The sequence below is a fragment of the Bos grunniens genome, chromosome 22 (assembly GCF_055505025.1).
Source record: "Bos grunniens cultivar Pamir isolate PY7600 chromosome 22, Bosgru_T2T1.0, whole genome shotgun sequence".
In the NCBI taxonomy this organism is placed as follows: domain Eukaryota; kingdom Metazoa; phylum Chordata; class Mammalia; order Artiodactyla; family Bovidae; genus Bos; species Bos grunniens.
In genome coordinates this window covers 2,033,210-2,050,624 of record NC_141186.1, presented here as the reverse complement: position 1 = coordinate 2,050,624, position 17,415 = coordinate 2,033,210, and the positions used below count along the sequence as shown (strand labels likewise).

At 44.8% G+C, this 17,415-nt stretch overlaps 1 protein-coding gene across 9 annotated transcripts in view; it reads left to right on the top strand.

Annotated features, from left to right (window-relative positions):
- The first annotated feature begins 3,148 nt into the window (after positions 1-3,148).
- The window catches only part of NEK10 (NIMA related kinase 10), a 267,626-nt gene continuing 253,359 nt past the window's right edge, over positions 3,149-17,415 (top strand). For 6 of the 9 annotated variants that reach the window (XR_015150824.1, XM_086365568.1, XM_086365564.1 and 3 more), the window contains exon 1: positions 3,149-3,752. The gene's annotated coding sequence lies outside the window, so the exon portion shown is untranslated. The remainder of the gene's footprint in view (positions 3,753-17,415) is intronic. The other 3 variants (XM_086365569.1, XM_086365567.1, XM_086365571.1) reach the window with 2 other exon arrangements.

The following is a 17,415-nucleotide window of genomic DNA, read 5'->3' as shown; positions in this document are numbered from 1 at the left end:
CATGGTATCTGGTCCCATGGCAAATAGATGGGGAAACAGTGGCAGACTTTATTTTCTTGGGCTCCAAAATCACTGCAGATGGTGACTGCAGCCATGAAATTAAAAGACACTTAACTCCTTGGAAGGAAAGTTATGACCAACCTAGATAGCATATTAAAAAGCAGAGATATCACTTTGCCTACAAAGGTCCGTCCTGTCAAGGTTATGATTTTTCCAGTAGTCATGTATGGATGTGAGAGTTGGACTATAAACAAAGCTGAGCACCAAAGAATTGATGCTTTTGAACTGTGGTGTTGGAGAAGACTCTTGAGAGTCCCTTGGACTGCAAGGAGATCCAATCAGTCCATCCTAAAGGAGATCAGTCCTGGGTGTTCATTGGAAGGCCTGATGTTGAAGCTGAAACTTCCAATACTTTGGCCACCTGATACGAAGAGCTGACTCATTGGAAAAGATCCTGATGCTAGGCAAGATTGAAGGCAGGAGGAGAAGGGGACGACAGAGGATGAGATGGTTGGATGGCATCACTGACTCAATGGACATGAGTTTGAGTAAACTCCAGTAGTTGGTGGTGGACAGGGAGGCCTGGCGTGCTGCAGTCCGTGGGGTCGCAAAGAGTCGGACAGGATTGAGCGACTGAACTGACTGACTATATTTCTCACAAAAATGAATTCAAATATGCTTGTCTTTTTCTAAACTTTTTAATGGGCAAGTCCATTTAAGTTTCTCCTTCTTTATAAAATGAGACGATCCCACTTTGGTTTTGTTTCAGTAGGCTGAACACAGCTACCTTATTACTAACTTTTCATTATGCATGTTCCTTTCATTTATGCATGGATGTGCAACCTATATCCTATCATTTATAATAAATTGTACATGTTCTTGTTCCATAATGATTTATCCTATGAGTTTTTCTGATGTGAGTTTGCTATATAAGAAGATAATGATTGAAATTCTTTTCATGGATAGGTAATTCAGAAACCAACCTCATAAATTACCTTATTTCATGAGAATGGCCATGAAACAACATTGAAATCAGTAATGTGATTTATAAGTACCCCTTAAAGAGTCCAGATACAATGCTGGAGTCACTTTTCTATAAGCATTGAGTATAAATAATTGGGTTTATTTTTACCTGAAACCTCCTCTATGATCATAAGATAAAATGAATAAATAAATAAGAAAACTTCAAAGGAAAATAGAACACAGGATTAAAGATTTCGAAGACAGTTATGAAGGAACTAGCTGAGTGGAGGAGAGAAGTTTGCCTAGGCAAACTTGTGGATAAGAGTATACTTATCTGGTACCTCATGGGAAAAACCTGTGTTTCAGGAAGTCAGCGTACCCAATGTGATATATACATATATATATGGCTGTGCAAAATATCAAGAAAGGCTTCCCATGTTCCTAGGAAAGCTGTATTTGGAAATATATAAATTATGTAAATCATGTTACATAAGGAAGTCCAATAGGAAGAAACCTCCTATTGTGTAAGTGATGTGTAAGTAGTAGTTTATTATGTATGTGGAATCCAGAAAGAAATAGTCATATATATATAAGTAATATTTGCCCAGTCTTTCAGAAATATAATGGTAAATATACTCACCAGTGTGAGTAAGGGGAAATGTAGTGAAAACACTACCTCAACAACTGCAGTTGCCTCTCTTAATGTAAGGTATGAAAAGAGGTGAGCGATTAGGATCCTCTAGTGGCAAACGTTCCAGGAGGTCACATGAACTTAAAGCCCTCCAGCTACTCAGGAAGGTTCCTCATACAATGCTCAGGCCAGCAGCAATAGAGTGTGCATTTTTTTCCAGGGGAATTTCCAACACCCATGTTTGTTTGATCGAGTGACAGATGTGAATCACCGCTCATGTTCTTATTGATGTTCTGAAAATTTGTTGTCCAGCTTCTTCCTCAGCACAACAGACCACTTCTCAAATTCTTTCCTGATTAGGTTTAGGAAATCAGACCACCATTTTTTCTTTGCTTTTTTTTCCCTTTTTTTCTCTTTTCCCCTGATTTTGCATCTTTATTAAGACACCATTGGTAGTATACAAGAATAGTTTTAATGTAAACCAAGATCTCTGAATCTCTCTTTCCATGCATACGTCCTGCCTATAATACTACATTGTGTGGGACACCATACTCTTGAATGCCTTTTTTCACTGTGTCTGCCTCTCAACACCCTTTTACGGGGATGTCTATTTCTCTTCTGTGTATCTTTAATTTGTTTTCTGAAGCTTGGTTCCACTAATAAAATTTTATTTCCTGGTTTTTTTTTTTCTTGCAGTTTTTGTTCCTCAGTTCAGTTCTGTTCAGTCGCTCAGTCGTGTCTGACTCTGCGACCCCGTGAATTGCAGCACGCCAGGCCTCCCTGTCCATCGCCAACTCCTGGAGTTCCCCCAAACTCATGTCCATCGAGTCGGTGATGCCATCCAGCCATCTCATCCTCTGTTGTCCCCTTTCCTCCTGCCCCCAATCCCTCCCAGCATCAGAGTCTTTTCCAATGAGTCAACTCTTCGCATGAGGTGGCCAAAGTGCTGGAGTTTCAGCTTTAGCATCATTCCTTCCAAAGAACACCTAGGGCCGATCTCCTTTAGAATGGACTGGTTGGATCTCCTTGCAGTCCAAGGGACTCTCAAGAGTCTTCTCCAACACCACAGCCTCACAAAAGTGACTTCTAATGCATTTGCCTAATTTTCCTGACCCTTTTCGTGGGCAAGTCCATTCGAAGTTTTTCTGAAATGGGGCTATATTCCACCCTGGTTTTAGTTCAGCAGTTTGAACACAGCTCCTTCATTACTGTTTCTTCATTATTCATGTTCATTATCTATGCAAGGATATGCATCCTTAGGAAGGAACTGCAGTTCAGTTCAGTTCAGTCGCTCAGTCGTGTCCGACTCTATGCGACCCTATGCACTACAGCACGCCAGGCTTCCCTGTCACCAGCTCCTGGAGTTAAACTCATGTCCATCGAGTCCATGTGATGTTAAGAGGTTTTTTTTAAGCTGTCATAAAATTCAAACATTTCTCAATAAAAAGATTCAGGCTCTCACGAAAGATTAAGCTCCTTGCTCAACCCCACAAACGAGCTGGTGACAGGTGTCCACGCGGCTCACAGCCATGTCCCCATCTCCTGCTGTGGGCCAGAATCGTTCAACGTGTCTCCACGTCACACAGAGGCTCCTCAGCAGGTTGCACTGACCTGAAACTTTTCACAGTAAATCTGCTTTGAAAGGTAGTGGATTTTTAGTCCATACCAGTTCTTGAAATTAAGCACCCCAAAGTGAAGCTGCTCTTTCCCACCCATTTTATCTCAAACGCCGAAGGTTGGTACCCGAGTCCACAGGAGCCCGGAGGGCAGCTAGAGTCTGTGGGAGGCGGCGCCGCGCCCCTCAAGCCCCACCTCCCCGCTCGCGTGGCGCCGCGTGGCCCTGCGCGTTCTCCGCTGCTACGGCAACCTGAGGCCGGCGTCCCCGTCTCCACGGCCCCAGAACGGCCGCAAGTGACTGGCTGAGACGCCCGACGGGCGGAACAAGAGGCGTCGACATTGGCTGAGGCCGCGAAAGTTGGTGGCCGGAAGGAGCATTTGACTGGAGCACCAACGGCGCTACGGGCAGCGATACCCCTGAGACTGAGGGGACAGCGCGCGAGGTGGGGCCTAGGAGGACAGGCCCCGAACCAGAGCAGCGTGACCGCAGCAGAAACGATGAGATGCGCCTCGGCCTGAAGGAGGGGCCCTCCCTCGGGCGGTGAGTGAGTCGTAGAAAGCCTCCCTCCGCCGGCTCGCGGTTTCAGCAGGGTCTCCAGAGAGATGCCCGCGGGTGCTTGCGGAGCAGCCTGCGGCCTCGCAGTGAGCGCTCCTAGGCAGGAGGCAGGGCAGAGGGTGCGGGCTCTCGGGCTTGCGGGAGTCACTGTGAGCCAGTCTCTTAGCAGACGGGTGGTATTGGGCGGAAGGATGCTCGGTAAGTGTCATCGACGATGCGTGATGGTCCTTTCAGGTCCCTAAAGTACTTACTCTGTTTACAGGAAGCCTGAGTGTGTCTCTCCCAGTTTGCTCCTAAACCTCTGGAGACTCCTTCATAAAACCGTTTCTGGGCGTCGCTTCTCTGCCTTCCCGTTATATGGTGCTGTTCTGACATTCCCTCTGCTTCTCTGCTCCACGTGGGTGAGCCTGTCCAGTTCCATGCCTCCAGGCAACACACGTCTACTGATTCCTTGAAAACCTCCACCTTCAGCCTAGGCTGCTCCGCTCGCGCCAGACCCCAGAACCCAAGTGCGAGTTAGCTCCACACGTGTGCAGGCTTAAACATCATCTTCCCTGTTCCCACGGAGTGTCTCGCCCTTGGATTCCTTATCCGAGGCACCAAGACACCAAAACCACATCTAGACAATTGACATTTACTGCCTCTGCTTCATTTCCACCAGTTATCAAGGCGGTGCCTTCTTCATAGCTGTCAAATCAGTTCCCACCTCACTGTCGCCCTTCTTGCATTATCATTTCCACCAGTATTTTGGTTAAATTCAACAAGGGTCCACCTTTCCCGACTGTCCCTATCCATTTTTCCATCTATTGGTAGACTGATGTTTCTTTAAAAACATACAAGGGCATTTCACTTCCTGCCGAGACTGCCTGTCATCCCATCCAGACTTCCTGGTTAGGCCTTCCCTCAGCAGGTCTGCCTTTGCTCCTAGAACAGCTGCCCTCTTTCCGGTGTGTGCCGATTCACCTGCTGCTCACACTGCCTGCAGTGGGCTCCACTTCTGGACATTCCGCAACCCTGCCCTCACTCCCCAATCACTGCGTGTCATGTGTCTGCTTCCTCCTCTAGACACACACTCTGAGGGCCGAGGCAAGGTCTGTCCTACTCACCATTTGTCATATCTGTCAGAGTACCCTGCGTGTAGCAGGGGCTCGATGAATGCTGGTTAAATGGATGATTCTCTAAAAGGAGAAGTTACTGTTTTTCATGGCATCCAGTAAAGCTTTTACCTATGAAAGATGAATGCTGAATTTACAGGTTTTACTTTGATTTCAAGATCCTTGGTGGTGAAAACTACTTCAATTCTCAATCTATATTTCATGCTATAATCATATTAATGGTAGCTGCTGTTATATGGCATAAGTTTAACATGGAAAACAGAGACAGTACAGTGTAGTTTTGGAGAAGGAAATGGCAACCCACTCCAGTGTTCTTGCCTGGAGAATCCCATGGATGGAGAAGCCTGGTAGGCTGCAGTCCATGGGGTCGCACAGAGTCGGACACGACTGAAGCGACTTATCAGTACAGCGTAGTTTGCAAGAGATGGGCTTTGAATCAGATATATTCAAACCCAAGTATATGGCTTTGAATCCTGGCTCCAACCGTTTGGCTTTGTGGCCCCTTGTCTGTGGCTTCTTTATCTGTGCAATGGGATAATAATAACACTCACCTCATAGAGTTATTTTAAAGACTAAATGACTTGATATAGGGAACTCAACCTGCTACTCTGTGACAACCTAGAGGGGTGGGATGGAATGGGGAGTGGGAGTGAGGGAGGTTCAAGAAGGAGGGGACACGTATACTTATGGCTGATTCACGTTGTTGTATGGCAGAAATCAACACAACTGTAAAGCAATTATCCTCCAACTAAATTTTTTAAAAAATTAGAAACATTCACAAGGATGTTTATAGCTGCTTTAGTCACAATTACCAAATATCTGCAAACAACCAAGATGTCCTTCAGAGAGGGAATGGATAAATATACTGTGGTGCATCCAGACAATGGAATACTATTCATAGCTAAAAAGAAATTCAGGGACTTCCATGGTCTGGTGGTTAAGAGTGTGCTTGCCTGTGCAGGGGACATGGGTTCAGTCCTTGGTGGGAGACAATCCCACATGCCTCGGAGCAACTAAGCCCACACACCATAACTACTGAAGCCTGGGAGCCTAGAGCCCATGCTCAGGAACAGGAGAAGTTACCACAACGAGAAGCCTGCACCCCACAACTGGAGGGTAGCCCCCACTCGCCACAGCTAGAGAAGGCTCTCGCATAGCAATGAAGACCCAGTACAGGCAAAAATAAAAAGAAATGACTATTAAGCCATGGAAAGACATGGAGGAACCTTAAATGCATATTACTAAGAAGAGTAAGAAGCCAATCTGAAAAGGCTATATACTGTATGATTCCAACTATATGACATTCTGGAAAAGGCAAAACTATGGGGACAGTGAAAAGATCATTGGTTATCAGGGGTTAGCAGGCGGTGGAGGAGGAATAAGCAGGTAGAGCACAGAAGATTTTTAGGGTGGATTTTTACATACTCTGTATGACATCATAATGGTGGATACATGCATTATGTCCAAACACAGAGTTCACCATAGGTGTTGTACATAGGATACAAAGTATCCATGGAAATTTCACAATTCCAAACTTTAGTGTTTCTTGTTCTGTGCCATCTGCAAGTAGTATTGATCATGAGGGAGGCTATGCTATGTGTTTGGACATAATGCATGTATCCACCATTATGATGTCATACAGAGTATGTAAAAATCTACCCTAAAAATCTTCTGTGCTCTACCTGTTTATTCCTCCTCCACGGCCTACTAACCCCTGATAACCAATGGTCTGTTGTACATAGGTGGTGAACTCTAAAGTAACCTATGGACTCTGGATAATAATGATGTGTTAATGTAGGTTCATCCTTGGGAATAACGTGCCATCTGCAAGTAGTATTGATCATGAGGGAGGCTATGCTAGTGTGTAGGGGGGTACATGGGAAATCTCTATACCTCCCTGTCAAATTTGTGGTAAACCTAAAACTGTCCTAAAGAATAAAGTCTTTTAAAAGTAGAACAAGAAACACTGAAGTTCGGAATTGTGAAATTTCCATGGTCAGTTCACAAAAGGTAAAAATCAGTTATTTCAGTCAAGCGCAATTCTAGGACATCATCCTATAACCTAGTCACACCATACTGCTTGGATGCATGCATGAGTGCTAGTCATTTCAGTAGGGTCTGACCCTTTGCTACCCCATGAACTGTACCTGCCAGGCTCCTGTGTCCATGGGATTCTCCAAGCAAGTGTAGTGGAGTGGGTAGCCATGCCCTCCTCCTGGGGGTCTTCCTGACCCAGGAATCGAATGTACATCTCTCATGTCTGCTGCATTGGCAGGCGGATTCTTTACCACTATGCCACCTGAGAAGTGCACACACTATACTGTACTACTTGATCACAAACTTCTGTGTACAGCAACAGCTCTGATACAGGTAAAGGACTCAAGTGAGAGCTTTGTATGCATTTGATGAATCCAGGGTGCTCTGCCAGATAAGGATGGGGCAAAAGAAAGTGTAACCAGCAAAGTCCCAAGTAGGTGAAAGAAAGGCCTAGAATGTCACCCTGCCTGTCTGAGCCAAACAGACTTTGAGGACAGTCAGAGTAGACTGCATGGAGCCCTTGAAGAGGTGGAGAGGAGATAAATGTTTTCTGGGTGTCCAGCAGGGAGTGAAACCAAGACCCTGTGCTTTCAGAGCCCAGTTTCCCAAGGGTGGTAGCCCAGAATCCGTAGAACTCAGAGTCTCACCCCAGATGCCTGGGTTCAAATTCCAGCTCCGCCACTGCTGTACACAGGGCCTCTGCTGCATTACTTAATCTTGGCACCTCAATTTCCCTGCATGTAAAATGAAGTTGTTGTGAGCCTTACATGAATCAGTAGAGACAAATTTCTTAGAACTGTGGTGGGTATCATGGCATCCAGTCCCATCACTTCATGGCAAATAGATGGGGAAACAGTGGAAACAGTGGCTGACTTTATTTGAGGGGGCTCCAAAATCACTGCAGATGGCGATTGCAGCAGTGAAATTAAAAGATGCTTACTCCTTGGAAGGAAAGTTATGACCAACCTAGACAGCATAGTAAAAAGCAGAGACATTACTTTGCCAACAAAGGTTGATCTAGTCAAGGCTATGGTTTTTTCCAGTGGTCATGTATGAACGTGAGAGTTGGACTATAAAGAAAGCTGAGTGCCGAAGAATTGATGCTTTTGAACTGTGGTGTTGGAGAAGACTCTTGAGCATCCCTTGGACTGCAAGGAGATCCAACCAGTCCATCCTAAAGGAAATCAGTCCTGGGTGTTCACTGAAAGGACTGATGTTGAAGCTGAAACTTCCAATACTTTGGCCACCTCATGCAAAGAGCTGACTCATTGGAAAAGACCCTGATGCTAGGCAAGATTGAAGGCAGGAGGAGAAGGGGACGACAAAAGATGAGATGGCTGGATGGCATCACTGACTCAATGGACATGAGTTTGAGTAAACTCCGGGAGTTGGTGATAGACAGGGAGGCCTGGCATGCTGCGGTTCATGGGGTTGCAAAGAGTCGGACGTGACTGAGTGACTGAACTGAACTGAACCGATGGTGGGTATGTAGGAAGTTCCATGTACATGTTGGCTCAGCAGTCCCCAACCTTTTTGGCACCAGGGACTAGTTTCATGAAAGACAATTTTTCCACAGACTGGGCAGCAATGAGGGAGGAGCGGGCGATGGTTTCAGGATTTATGATGTCACTGCTGATCTGAGCAGAGGCGGAGCTCAGGTAGTAAGGGAGTGATATGTAGCGGCTGCAATACAGGTGAAGCTTGGCTAGCTCTCCTGTTGCTCACCTCCTGCTGTGCAGCCTGGTTCCTAACAGGCAGCAACAGGTACTGGCCCATGGCCTGGGGTTTGGGGGCCCTGTGTTAGCTGTTTCTATTATGCTTTGCTTGGGAGAGAGAAATAAGAGATGAAAATAAAGCAGGATGTGGGGGATAGAAAGTGTCACCATGGGAACAGGTTGTATGGCTTAGATTTGGAAATGACTCTTACATTTTTGAGACCTGGTCTTCCACAGGAAAGTGAACTCTACATATACTCATATATCCGCCTGACATGTGTGATTAAAAAAAAAATCATGAAAATGAGCACTGAGTAAAATAGATGGTTTCTCATTTGGTAAAATGATGCTCATCCATATCTAGAGGTCAGAGTTCCCTTCATCTCAGCTGAAATCTGCAACAGTCATCATAAAGGTCATGCTCTCACACCCATGAGGTCAGCTCAATTCAGAGCTTATTCAGTCTTGTATTAGGAGTACTTATAGTTGACAATGGAGAAGGCAATGGCACCCCACTCCAGTACTCTTGTCTGGAAAATCCCATGGATGGAGGAGCCTGGTAGGCTGCAGTCCATGGGGTCGCTAAGAGTCGGACACGACTGAGCGACTTCATTTTCACTTTTCACTTGCATGCTTTGGAGAAGGAAATGGCAACCCATTCCAGTGTTCTTGCCTGGAGAATCCTAGGGACGGGGGAGCCTGATGGGCTGCTGTCTCTGGGGTCACACAGAGTCGGACACAACTGAAGCGACTTAGCAGCAGCAGCAGCAGTAGCAGCAGCAGCATAGTTGACAAGAAATCTAGCTTTATAACCCTCAAGAGAATCAAAACAACAAAATGACCATCAAATGGCACATATCTAGAAGAGAGACTAAAAAACCCTTATACAAAAATTGAAATAAAGACAAGAGGCAGACTGGATAACGCACAGCAGCCTTGACGTTGATCCTGGGCCATCAGGGAAAAGTCACACAATATTTAGTGTATTTTGCATAAATGACAGGGAATTGTTAATTGATTTGAGAAAAATGTCTGAAGTAATATTTTATTATTAAGTTGATAAACATTTACCTAGAAAGTTCACTTGGGCAAATAGCAGGATAAAGGCAACCAAAAGGAAGAGTTAGTATAGAATTCAGTTAATAAGGAGGGTCCTGCCTGGCCTTAAATTCCTGCTCATCCACCAGGGACTTACAGCTCTGTGACTCCGAGAAATTACTTAACTTCTGTGGGCCTCAGTTCTTTCATCTGTGAAATGGGGACAGTACAGGTAGTTGCCTTATAGCTTTGTTAGATTTATATTAATATTGGTTAATGTATAGAAGCAAAGCAGTTGGACTGTGAAGAAGGCTGAGCGCCGAAGAATTGATGCTTTTGAACTGTGGTGTTGGAGAAGACTCTTGAGAGTCCCTTGGACTGCAAAGAGGTCCAACCAGTCCATTCTGAAGGAGGTCAGCCCTGGGTGTTCTTTGGAAGAAATGATGCTAAAGCTGAAACTCCAGTACTTTGGCCACCTCATGCGAAGAGTTGACTCATTGGAAAAGACTCTGATGTTGGGAGGGATTGGGGGCAAGAGGAGAAGGGGACGACAGAGGATGAGATGGCTGGATGGCATCACTGACTAGATGGACGTGAGTCTGAGTGAACTCCGGGAGTTGGTGATGGACAGGGAGGCCTGGCGTGCTGCGATTCATGGGGTCGCAAAGAGTCAGACACGACTGAGCGACTGATCTGATCTGATAGAAGCAGAATGGTCCTGGCACAGGGCAAGCCCGCATAAACATTTGCTTTTATTGTTGTTACTGTTGCCAGATATGAGATCTTGGCCAAGTTACCGAAACTCAGTCAGTTCCATCATCTGTGAGCTGGAGATACAACCCAGCCTCATCCCAGGGTTGTGTAAGGATTAAATGAATACAGCAAAGTGCCTGTAATAGTAAATCCAAACTAACATCAGAGGTAACAAATTAAAATGAAGACTATTTGTGGCATTAAAAACAGTGGGTTTTTTTTTTTTTTTTTCATTTTATGTCAGTGTTTGTCATTTGTGAACCAAAGTCAGTGAATACAGGTAAATGACTTCAAATAAGCATGACAATCTCTTCAAGCTGATGTAGCAGTAATATTACCAATAATAGTATTTAGAAAAACTGTCATAATAACACCTGAGCTAGCTACCGACAGCTTCTTTTGTTTTGTTTTGGGCCCTACCGTGCAGCACGCGGGAATCTTAGTTCCCAAACCACATATGGAACTTGCACCGAGAGCAGTGGAAGTGCTAATCTCTGGACCACCAGGGAGGTGCCCTGCACAACTTTAAAAGAGTTTAGTTTATTGCATCCTGACTACCATCTTATAATGGGGACATTATTGTTTCTGTTTTCTTGTAAATGAGGGAACTAATCATCAGAGAGGCCCAGGGACTGTCTGAGGTCACTCGGTGGGCAAGTAGACACCAGGTCTCCTCCACCGCTGCTGCATCCCAGTCAGGCAGCTGGAGGACTTCACCGCCCAAGCCTGTTAGCATGCATCAGTGGAGACCACGGCATGCGTACGACATGTGTATGCGTGTGCATGGGCTACACTTGACATCAACGTCAATACTCATCTTTCCTGTAGGAAGTGTTATCGTCCCATTCGTGTATATTTGAGGCAGCCCATATTTAACACAGATATCTTACTTATTTTGTGGCTTCCATGTGTTTTTAAAGAGACTTTGGTAAAACCAACATTCTGTGACTAGATGCTGGTCAGCTAGGGCAGACATGTCCTTTGTGAGAGTTTTTTCATGATCTTTATTCTCCATCTATAAACAGTGATCCTCCAGTTATACCTGGAGCTTCCCGGTCACTTTCACTTGGGGTTTGTTTGTGCATTCATTCATTCAGCAATCATTTATTGAGCACTTGCATTTTGTTATAAACCAGCAGTGCTGAGCTGGATGCTGCGGATGAGCAAACTCTCTGTCACTCGCATCCCTGACTAGTGTATAGTAAACGAAAGGAGCCAGATATGCATCTTTATTGAATTATTGCTGGAATCTGCCCCTTATTAAGAGCTTCAAGGCATGGAGATCAGAGAAAATTCCCTTGAGATGAATGAGACTTCCAGGCCTTTCAGCACTAATCTGGCCCTTCAGTCCAGGAAAAACGGGTCTGGGCCCAGGTCTGAGTGGAGCTGTTGGGAGCTGAGGCTTCATCTCACAGGACACTCATGGACCTCCTTATGTTTTGTTTTTATGCTGAGAGAAATGGGAAGCCCATGAAGGCTCAATTGGTCAGTTTTGTACCGAAAAAAAAAAATGCTTTCGATGCTATGCAGAGAACAGCTTTGTTGTTGGGAAGAGAGAGAAACTGGAGGTTGGGAGTCCATTTAGGAAGTGGTTCCTGCAGTTCAGGAACCAGGGGGTTCCTGCAGGGGGTGGTGATGCAGATGAGGGTATAAGTGGTGAGGATGCAGAGATGCAGACAGACAGGAACCACACTGAGTAGAAAAATAGAGATCTAATGAGTGAGGGCCTGAGGAAGAGGAAGTGTCATTTTCCCAAGGTTCATGCCCAAGCGCTGCTCTTGATTTGAGACTATTTGAGACTCTTCTGTTTCAAATGTTAGCTATAGCCCAGGAGGTCAGCATCAGCTCTCCAGCCCAGCTCATCTGCTCTGTTTCCTCCAACCCTACTCCACCTACCACCCCGTGCTCCTGATCCATCACACACACCTTTCCAGAACTCTTTCATCAGCCCCCACTGGGCTTTCTTTCCCTTAAACTCATTCAATTTATAACCTCCTTGAGGAACTAATTTTCTCTGCTTTTTGACCTTTCTAGGGTTCCTATTTACTTCCATGCATTAGGCTGACCTATAAGAAATTGTTCTTTTTTTTAAGGCCCCAATATCAGCAGTTTCGTGTTGCTTAACCTCCACGTTTCTGATTGCCTGCACAGCTGAGTTGTGGACAGATGCTTCTGAAGCCTCCAGTAGTGTCTTGTGCACAGAGCACAATAAATTAAATATGCACTTAATAAAGAAATATGATTAGACGAAGCAATTTTATTTTGTGGCTCAGAAAGTAATTCAGTGCTGCTGTTTGTTATGAACATCGATGTGTTCATCTGGTATTCTCTTTATTCTTTGAGGATCTGGTTGGTTGGGCTGAATGCACACTCTCTTATTATCGTGATTTATTTCCATGAAGGCTGACTTTGTGGGGGAAGGCATTTTTTTTTTTTACCATGTCTTATTCAATACAGTAGCGTCAGTGTCTGCCATATAAGAAGAGATCAAAAATTGTTTCCAGAAGGAATGAATGAATATCATTGTCACCTTTCTCTGTCACACAGTATCAGAATTGAATGTAATCTTACTGTGTATGGAGGTCAGTGAATAAAGAGAAGTTTGATGTGCTACTTTAGTTGTTTTTATCGACTGGTTAATAGAAATTCTTTCTTCAAACCATCTGGGCCTTTTTCCCTTTACAGTGTCCCTACTTAGTACATGGGTTTCAGGTTCACTTTCCCTCTCAGAGGCATCTTCTGCACTGTGTCACAAGTAGACCTGTGTGAGCAGCCACACGGGCCTGAGCACAGGCACAAACGCCACGCAGGGGCAGTTGAGGGGGCCCATAGGGGCTCTACCCTATCTGTGGGCATCATCCTTTGTCACAAAAGGCTTACTAATAAAATGGGAAATAAAGCTTGAAAACAGGAAAACGATAATGATGTCTGTTGCCATATATTCCTGTTAACTTTTTTAAAATTGGGATATAATTGCTTTACAATGTTGTGTTAGTTTCTGCTGTACAGTAAAGTGAATCAGCTGTGTGTATACATATATGCCCCCCTCTGGGACCTCCCATTCCCCCCATCCCACCCCTCTAGGTCATCACAGAGCAGCAAGCTGAGCTCCCTGTGCTGTACAGCAGCTTCTCACTAGCCAGCTAATTTACTCATGGCGATGTATATGTGAAACAGCACTCTCAGCCCACCTTGGGTTAGATTCACCAGAAGATGATGAAAGCAGACACTTACAGGCACGTCTAACCTATGATGTTGTTTAGTCGCTCGGTCGTGCCCAATTCTTTTGCGACCCCGTGGACTGTAGCCCGCCAGGCTCCTCTGTCCATGGGATTCTCCAGGCAAGAACACTGGAGTGGGTTGCCGTGCCCTCCTCCAGGGGATCTTCCCGACACAGGGATGGAACCCGCGTCTCCTGAACTGGCAGATTCTTTACTGCTGAGCCTTCTAACCTCTAGCAGTTGCTCAGTAAACATTCGGAGGAATGAGTGGGAGGCAGTCAGGATGCTCTTCTTACTTTTGGCTCTTTTATCCCCCAGGCACTTGTTTAAACAGAAAGCAGAAGGTTGTTTAAAGAACAAACTGTGCTAGGGAAGGTGTCAAGTCTGCTGACCCGGGAGCAAGGCCCTGACGATACTTGCCCTTCACCGTCGCCGCTTCTGCCAGTGGCAGTTCTGTTATAACTGCACCTTTGGCTCCGTGTGATGGTTAAGACTCACCACCTACCTAGTTCTCATGAGTGAACCTGGATGAGTGGGTGCATATTTGTAAGCACACCAAAGTCCAGGAGGTGAAGTTATGCAAGCATCGCTTGTCATATGTCAACCTTTGCTCTCATCTAAGGGCCAGTGTCAACAAATTCTCCTTTTCCGTCTCCCTCTGAGCTGCCTTTAATATTCAGACCCTGAAGGGGAGCTGGACTTTGTTCTGTTTCTCTTCCTCAAAGTGCCTTATGGCCTCGACACATTTCCCTCTCTGAGCCTCTGTTTCTTCCTGTGTTCATTAAAGGCACTGAATCCTGATCGGCACCAGGGGACCTATCGGTCTGTTTTGCTTGTCCTATACTGGTATCTTGTTTTGCTTTATTTAAATAATATATTTATTTTATTTAGTTGGCTGCTCTGGGTCTTAGTTGCAGCATATGAATCCTTAGTTATGGTATGTGGAATCTAGTCCCCTGACCACGGATCGAATCTGGGCCCCCTGCATTGGAAACATGGAGTCTTAGCCACTGGACAAGCCCCTATTATGCTTCATTTTTAATGTGCTTTTGAAACCCTTTAAGGAGGATGTACCATCTCAGGCCTCGCTGAAACTCTGCTGCTTGGTCATCTACTCTGTGGGTGTCATTCATTTAAAGGTGTTCCTGAGAAGGCAATGGCACCCCACTCCAGTACACTTGCCTGGAAAATCCCATGGATGGAGGAGCCTGGTGGGCTGCAGTCCATGGGGTTGCTAAGAGTCAGACATGACTGAGCGACTTCACTTTCACTTTTCACTTTCATGCATTGGAGAAGGAAATGGCAACCCACTCCAGAGTTCTTGCCTGGAGAATCCCAGGGACAGGGGAGCCTGGTGGGCTGCCGTCTATGGGGTCACGCAGAGTCGGACACGACTGAAGCGACTTAGCAGCAGCAGTAGCAGTGAGCCTGGAAGGTGACATACCCCTGATACTACATGTTCCAGGAGGGCCTTTCTTGTGATAACTGTCTATTCTGCTAACTCCACCCATATTTCCCACTGAGGAACCATAACAATATGATACAAGAATCAAGCCCATAGTTTAGAGACTCCCTTTGTGAGCTACAGTAAGTATGAACAAGTCCTATTTCTTAACAGTTCTTTTGCTTTTTGATCACTTAAAATTTCTGGGTGTGTTTTATTTTCCAGTGGTTTGTCCAACATAATCTGATGCTTTCTGTGGAGGATTTATACTTTTCTAAAGACCAAGCTCCTATATCTGTGACGTTAAGTATAATTATTCTTTGTAAAAAGAAATGCTTTGTCTATTCTCAGAACACTTTACTAAAATAAACTGCTCAAGTGGCCAATACACTGGTTTTTCTTGACTGTGCCATGTGGCTTGTGGTCGGGATCTTAGTTCCCCGACCAGGGACACAGTGGAAGCATGGAGTACTAACCACTGGACCACGAGGGAAGTCTCCCAATGTATTTTTAATGTTTATTTTGAAATAACTTGAGAATTGCATAAAAGCTGCAAAAATCGTACAGTGAGTTCCCATGTACCCTCCACTCAGCCTCCCCTAACGTTAGCAGCCTGTGGCACCGTGATACAGTTGTCAAGATTGAGAAAATATCATTTAACCAGTACATTTGAACACATTTTCCTTATTTCTGGTTGGTCTATGTGAATTATATCTTTTTTTGAATCCTATCTTATTTTATGGAGAAGGGAATGGTAACCCACTCCAGTATTCCTGCCTGGAGAATCCCACAGACAGAGGAGCCTGGTGGGCTACAGAACATGAGTTCGCAGAGAGTTGGACCCGAGTGAGCGACTAACACACATACACATTTTAACCACTTTTTTTTCTCAAAATTTTAAAGGGACTTTAAGAAAATGTGTATAAGTAAAGGACCTGGAGCAATGATTTTTCACTTTGCATTTCCAGCTGTTTGTGGGACTGAAAGTTCTCTGTTTTTAATACCTCCCTGAGCACAGACAGACTGCATCTTGACATCTAACATGGAGGTTAGCCGTCATTCTGTCAAGGAAAGAAGGAAAGACTTCCTGTTGTTGGCACAAGTAGTTCTAACTTCCTTTTGTTATAGGGGTTCACTATATTTCTCAAAAATAATAAACTCTTAGTTTATTATTAGTTACGCCAAACTCTTACTGCTGTTATGTTCTAAGTACTGTTTTTTTTGTTTGTTTGTTTTTTTAAAAACTCTTTCCTGATAGCTCAGCTGGTAAAGATCTGTCTCCAATGCAGGAGATCCCAGTTCAATTCCTGGGTTGGGGAGATCTGCTGGAGAAGGGATAGGCTACCTACTCTAGTATTCTGGCCTAGAGAATTCCATGGACTGTATATGTATAGTCCATGGGGTTGCAAAGAGTCAGACATGACTGAATGACTTTCACTTTCTTTCAAAAGGGCTTCCCAGGTAACTCAGCTGATAAGGAAGCTGCCTACAATGCAGGTGATCCTGGTTCAATTCTTGGGTTGGGAAGTTCCCCTGGAGAAGGGATAGGCTATCCACTCCAGTATTCTTGGGTTTCCCTGGTGGCTCAGATGGTAAAGAATCTGCCTGCAAGCGGGAGACCTGGGTTCAATCCCTGGGTTGGAATGATCCCCTGGAAGAGGGCATGGCAATCCACTCCAGTATTCTTGCCTGGAGAATCCCCATGGACAGAGGAGCCTGGCGGGCTACAGTTCATGGAGTCACAAAAGAGGTGGATATGACCAAGTGACTAAACACAAGCATAAAAGGCAGTAAGTAAAATGGAATAGTTTACAAAGATGCAACCTAAGTGATTAGAAGGAAAAACTTCTATTTGTGGGATTTGAAGATATTTCCCGAAATGAATCAAAAGAGGCCATGTAAGGATCTCTCGAGCAGTTAAAGCAACTGGGGAATGACAAAGAATTTCTGGGCAGAGAACCTGAAAATCATGGCACAGATACTCACCATGTTGTTCAATTAGTGGGCTTACATTTGCACAATTTACATTAATTACAATCAATTTTACTGTGGCATGGGTATTTCTCTGTCATATGTGTTTGCCCTGCAAGTACTAAGTGAGGTGTGTGTCTCTGACATCTTTCTTTTAGTATTAACCCAAATTTTAGATGACAACAGGAGATAGGAATTACTTTTGAGAGTTTCTTTTTAAAAATGGGTTTAAAATTCAAAAATGAGTCAGAACTGTGATTATGCCCATAATTGACTAGGGCTGAAAACCCCAGACCATTTGACTATCCTATAAAGTATGGAATGCTTTGTCTCTCTGATCTGAGATAATATTTG